Source organism: Giraffa tippelskirchi, chromosome 1, assembly GCF_054371585.1.
Source record: "Giraffa tippelskirchi isolate mGirTip1 chromosome 1, T2T-mGirTip1v1.2.pri, whole genome shotgun sequence".
NCBI classification, from domain to species: domain Eukaryota; kingdom Metazoa; phylum Chordata; class Mammalia; order Artiodactyla; family Giraffidae; genus Giraffa; species Giraffa tippelskirchi.
Genome location: NC_137275.1, coordinates 90,673,036 through 90,679,736, shown reverse-complemented (window position 1 = coordinate 90,679,736; position 6,701 = coordinate 90,673,036). Strand labels below are relative to the sequence as shown.

The window sequence follows — 6,701 nt, the reverse complement described above, 5'->3', positions numbered from 1 at the left end:
TCTGTGACATTGGGCAGGTCACTGGACCCTTTTGAAAGTCAGTTTTCCAATCCATGAAATAGAGGCAATAATAGTCATCTTGTGAGGATTTAGTAAACTAATTTAGGATAAATTCCAGACACTTGCTCACCAACCATTGCATTTAATTCCATTCTATTCTTAGCTCCGTGAAGGCAAGGATATTTTGTTCAATCCTATGTCCTCAACACATATTAGCTATTGAGTAAAAAATGTTTAAACAGATTATTTGGAGGACAAAATCTCTGGGATTTCTTTCTTCCTCATTCCATACACCTTTTTGTTACCCCATCCTGTACTTCCTCACCAGTCTTCTGCTTCTGGACAAAACGGAAAAACAGGGGCGTAATCTACTCTTACATCTTGTAATAGGATGAATCATGTCCACCCAAAGATATCAAGTCCTAATCCCTAGGCTAGTAAATGTTACCTTCCTTGAAAAAAAAAAAAATGTTACCTTACTTTCAGATGTATAAATTGAGAATTTTAAGATGAGGAGATTGTGTAGGTGGGCCCTAAATGTCACAACTGTCTTTATGAGAGAGAAACAAAGGGAGTTAACACAGGCACACAGAGGAAAGGTGGTGTGAGGACGGAGGCAGAGACGGAGGTGATGCCAGAACATTCTAGGAACACCAGGACCGCCCCCAGAGGCTGGAAGAGGATTCTCCATTAGAACCTTCAGAAGGTATGTCCTTTGACACCTTGATTTCGTATTTCTGGCCTCCAGAACTATGGGAGAATAAATTTCTATAGTTTTCTGTTGTTTTCAGCCACCCAGTTTGTAATTTTTTACAGCAGTCCCAGGAAATGAATACACATCACAAACAACTGAAAAAATAGACAAAACACATGAAAAAAAAATGATTTTCAGATATTGGTCAATGGACACTGCCAGACACTGACCACTGAGAGAAGGGTAACTCTGCCCCAGCTTACCTCCAGAGGGTTTCCAGGCTGCAACACAGCAAGGAGACCATGGTTCTCTGAATTTGGCGGTTCAGCTAGGCATGCATGTGGAAGGGCTGGGCTGCTTTCCCAACATTGGTCTGGCAAGTTGTTTATTGTATAATCTCCTGAAGCAGTTCTTTCCTTTTCTTTCTTTGCTTGAATAGTTTTTTATTTTTAAAAAAGCCTTTAGTTAGCTTTTCCGTAGATTGTGAATCTCATTTAACTTAGATTTGTGTTAAATTTGGCAATTTTTAAAGAGAAGAGAAAAGGTTTCTTCCTATTGGTTATGTTCTTGATTAACATGGTCATAGAGATGTTCACTGATCTGTTCCTTTAACAGATGGGAAGTGGTCCTGGTTCCTTTCTTCTCCGCTAGGGTATAAACTCCCTGAGGGCAGGACCTCTGCCTATCCCCAGAGTCTGGACTGATTCCCAGCACATAGGCAGAGAATGAGACCATATCCTGCCCTCAGGGTGTTTATACCCTAGTGGAGAAAAGAGGAAACAGCACAGGTGAGGGAACTCTTGTGCCCCAAGACAAGTCATATTTCACATGAGAGATTTAAAACTTCTTTCCCTTATATTGCTTTGTTTAATAGATTTTGAATTGTAGGAGAGGGGGAAACTCAAGGCATATCTCCAGTTTTATTCCTAATCTGCACAAGTAAGAAGCAAAAATATAATCTGTCAAGCGGCCCTCCCTGGACGACTCTGGTTAATGTTTCCAAGTTCCTCTAGAAACGATTATCCTCATTTCAGGAACACACTGGTTTTCTAGTCCACACCAGATCCCACCAACTTGTTTTGTTCACAAGAAACAGGTTAGCAAAGAGGAAAAATCTTCCCTCCAGCCCTCTAACCTGCTTGTCAGAGAATTAGAGCCAGATCACTGACGTATCTGAAAACAAGCCTTTCCTGGTTATAGCAAAACCAGTGGTGCTCAAAGGTCTTGAATTTAGAGATAAATGAAGCACTTAACAGAGGCTCTTGGAGAAAGATTTTCTCTCTGGAAGTTCATTAGAGAATGATTTTATTAATGATTTGCTCGATAGGCCACCATTTGTTCAGAAGGTCATAGGATTTATTTTTACATTTTTTATATACAGAAAAGTATGTAAAAAACATAAATGTACAATTAAAAATAATTATAAAATGAGCACTTACATTAGGGCTAGACTCTAGAAATTTCCAGGATGTCCATTCCCAATCATAGCATGCCCCCTCCCCACTCTCCTGACTTTTGTTATAATTACTTCCCTATGACCTTTCTCCTGTGCATATATAATACTTCGCTTGGTTCCTATCTCAAGATGTTATCCCCAGAACTGAATATTGTCTTCCTCTAATAATCCAATGAGTGTACAGAATCAGATTCAGGGAGAAATTATTCTGAAGCATCATAAATATACATCAAGATGCAGGCTACTTGCCCAGAGAGCAGAAGCAAAACCATGCACCCCTAGGCTTTGTCTGTAGGGCAAACATGAGCAGACCACTTAACTATTATAAAGTTTTATGCTTTCTCTTCCTGTCTGATGAACTGAAAATCAATGGGACTGTTGGTAAAGGGAATCATGGTTGTGTTTCTGCAACCTCAGCAAAAGGCCAACCTTCTTTACCTTCACTTACTGAGGCTTTGTTCTCCCTGCCACTTATTTTCTGTGAGGAAGGGAAGAAGGGTGTCCTTTCCCCTGCTGCTTGAACACTTCAGAGGATGGCATGATTTTTTAGGAGAGCATCTAAAGTAAGGCTTCCAAGAGTCAGAAAACCACTGCAGAGTTAACGAAGGACATTCATTCTGAAGCTAGAAATGTGAATAGAGAAATACATGTATTTCAAGTGTTATAAAATAAGGAAATTACAACCATTTAAAGTGCAGAGGCAAATTGCTGGCACTATATTAACCAACTCATATGCAATGTCATATTTTACTTTCCCAAATCTGAGACCCAAGTATTCTTTGCTATTTCCCTGTGCCAACTTCAACCTGGAGCCCTCCTGCTCATGGTTCAGTGATCACCTGAAAAGCCCCTTCCTCAGGGAGCTGCTCCTGACCCTCCAAGCCACGGCTAAATCTAATTCCCATGCAGTCCACTGAACCCTGAATTTCTCTATGTTAGAATTTCATGGGCCATATTGCTGTCTGCTTTTTTGTCTCTATTTCTCTACTGGATTATAATTTCTAAGACTATTATCTGGAGAATAAATATATAGAAAATAGTATAGAATCAACTCATTATAATCTCAGTTTATGGTCCAGAATGGAGGTCAAATATATATAGTGGATAATTATTTTCATTTTAGGGAACTAAAACAGGAAACTAAGGCAAGATTAGAATTATGGTCAGCCTGAACTCCCAAGCCTGGGTTCCTAATCAGCACAGGACCATGTTTTCCAGTAAGTATAATACCTTCTTCTCTTTAACTGGCTAGTTTTTAACTGGCTAGGCTTAGTGCCGGGTGCTTTACGCACTGTAAAAGTCTCCATGTCTTGGAGATGGGTCTCCCCCACTGCCCCTATCTCAGATGATGAAACAGGGTCAAGGATTTTGATACCCTGCCTGAGAGCCAGGAGTTAAACTTCTTAGGCTGTATCTCTCCCTACTCACCTCTTTCCCCCTCCCACCCAGCATCTCCCTCTAAACAAACTAGGTGCATGGATTTTGTCCTTTTGCAGAGGAGACCAGAGTGTGTGAAGAAGACAACGTGCTTTGAAACTGTGGCTCAATACTTTCTTTTCACTTACTAATAAACCCTGGATAGAATACATCAACTGAGCAATGCACATGTTTACCTAATTATACGTGAGAAATGTGACTAGAACCACTGTGAGAGGCTCAGATTGGACTCTCAAGTCAACTAGTCTGCGTTCAAACACACACCAGCCTCTCCACGGTTGTGTAATGGGGGCATGTTCCTAAGCCTCCCCAGGCCGCCCTTCCTTGTATTCCAGCAGAGGCTGACAATGGTGTGTTTGGCATGGGGCTCTGTAAGGACTAAATGAAGTAATGCGTACAGAGCTGAGACACAATGCCTGGCACACACATGTGCTCATTAAGTGTGAGTGGGTTCATTAGGAGGCTTCTGTTGCCAATAACGGAAACTCGTGACTCTATGAGTTTAAACAACAACAGAAAGCACCATGTCAAATAACTCAGGTGGTGCCACTGTTAATTCAGGGTTAATCCCTCAAGGGCTCCTACCCACTCCAGGCTCCATCTTGACACCTCCCCACTTCCTCACAGAGGTTAATCCCTTGGCCCCACACTCTGATTAATTCTGCACCTAGGTCCAGGGCTTGACTTTACCAGCCTAAAGACATGGTTCCACTTACACCGGCTTCACTAACGTTTAACAGTAGCTCAGGCCAGTTGCTGAGATTGTCTGTGGGTTCATCCACTCCATCCGATCATCCCACCTCCCTCACCAAGAGCAGGCGCATCGCTTTTCCTGCTTCCTTTTCCCATCTTCTTTTACCTCCTTCTGAGGTACAGGAGTTTATGCTTCTCAGGCCCTTCCTCAGAAGCCCTGTCCTCCTTGAGGGCTGCCCCTGTACTCTGGGAAAATGTGAATTTCCTGCAAGACCTGCTCCAGGCCTCTCTTCGTGGGAGTTGGCTCATCTGTCTCTAAGCCACGAGGATGTGAGAGTGGAAATTAGTGGCACTGCCCCAGGAATATATGTTTTTTGAAATAGCTGTCATCCGGAAAGTGATAATGGTAGAAATTCCAAATACTGAGATAAATCTTTGAGGTGATCATTTTAGTGCCGGTAGACTCTTAGCTTTTCCTGTAGAATTTGTCTTTTTCATTCTTGCTTTTTTGTTTTGATTTTTAATGCTTATTTCAAAAGCAAAATCTCAAACCAGAAAAATTTGAAGATACAAAAATCAGAAAGAGGTAAACATAAAACACCCATAATTCTACATTATTAGTGATCTTTTGATTATACTTGGATACATCATTGGTTTTTGTTTTGTTTCTGGTATGCAAATATTTTTTATTTTCAAATAGGTAACCCACATTTGATCAGTGGCAGCTTTTATAACTCAGCAGTATAGTATGAATATCTTTTTATGTTAATAGACATGGGTCCTCAGAATAGATTTTAATGCTAAGTAGTCCACTGTTTAGGTGTACTGTAATTTATTTCAGAAAGCTACAGTGTGGGACAACATTCTGTCATTACAAACAGTCTCTTGGTATGTGGTGAGGCAGGTGTACCCTTGGGTTTGTTCTTAAATCTCATTATAAAAATGGGTACTTGTCCTTCCAGCTAGTGACTTGAATAATAAGGGATAATAAGGAATTTCTTTTCTCTGACACCTGTTTTGTTAATCTTAAAATAAGGCCTACCTCTCAGGGTCATCGACTTGATATCAGTGAAGAAATATAAACCATAGAGCATTTTAGAAAGGAAGCTGATATTATTATGGGTACTCCTGGATACAGTTCTCTTAGAATATTTAACTAAGATGACCATTATATCTACTACTGTGGGCAAGAATACCTTAGAAGAAATGGAGTAGCCAACATAGTCAACAAAAGAGTCCAAAATGCGGTGAAAATGAAGTTGCTCAGTTGTGTCTGACTCTTTGCAACCCCATGGACTGTGGCCTACCAGATTCCTCCACCTATGGGATTTTCCAGGCAAGAGTACTGGAGTGGGTTGCCATTTCCATCTCCAAAATGCAGTACTTGGATGCAATCTCAAAAATAATAGAATGATCTCTGTTTGTTTCCAAGGCAAACCATTCAATATCACAGTAATCTAAGTCTATGCCCCGACCAGTGATGCTGAAGAAACTGAAGTTGAACAGTTCTACGAAGACCTACAAGATCTTCTAGAACTAACACCCAAAAAATATGTCTTCTTCATTATAGCAGACTGGAATGCAAAAGTAGGAAATCAAGAACTACCTGGAGTAACAGGCAAATTTGGCATTGGAGTACAAAACGAAGCAGGTCAAAGGCTAACAGAGTTTTACCAAGAGAATGTGCTGGTCATAGCAAACGCCCCCTTCCAATGACACAAGAGAAGACTCTACACATCGACATTACCAGATGGTCAAGATTGAAATTAGATTGATTATATTATTTGCAGCCAAAGATATAAAAGCTCTATACAGTCAGCAAAAACAACACTGGGAGCTAACTGTGGCTCAGTTCATGAACTCCTTATTGCCAAATTCAGACTTAAATTGAAGAAAGTAGGGAAAACTACTAGACCATTCAGGTATGACCTAAATCAAATCCCTTAACGATTATACAGTGGACATGAAAAATAGATTCAAGGGATTAGAGCTGATAGACAGAGTGCCTGAAGAACTATGGATTTAGGTTGGTAATATTGTACGGGAGGCAGTGATCAAGACCACCCCCAAGAAAAAGAAATGCAAAAAGACAAAATGGTTGTCTGACGAGGCCTTACAAATAGCTGAGAAGAGAAGCTAAAGGCAAAGGAGAAAGGAAAGATACACCCATTTGAATGCAGAGTTCCAAAGAATAGCAAGGAGAGATGAGAAAGCTTTCCTCAGCAATCAATGGAAAGAAATAGAGGAAAACAATAGAATGGGAAGGACTAGAGATCTCTTCAAGAAAATTAGAGATACCAAAGGAACATTTCATGCAAAGATGAGCACAACAAAGGACAGAAATGGTATGGACCTAACTGAAGCAGAAGATATAAAGAAGAGGTGGCAAGAATACACAGAAGAACTATACAAAAAAGATTT

At 40.4% G+C, this 6,701-nt stretch overlaps 1 long non-coding RNA gene across 1 annotated transcript; it reads left to right on the top strand.

Annotated features, from left to right (window-relative positions):
* The first annotated feature begins 580 nt into the window (after positions 1–580).
* Positions 581–3,742, top strand: LOC145503867 (uncharacterized). Its single transcript, XR_014051859.1, has 3 exons — positions 581–706; positions 3,274–3,367; positions 3,647–3,742. It is a non-coding gene; the product is annotated as an uncharacterized LOC145503867 (long non-coding RNA).
* Positions 3,743–6,701: the final 2,959 nt, after the last annotated feature.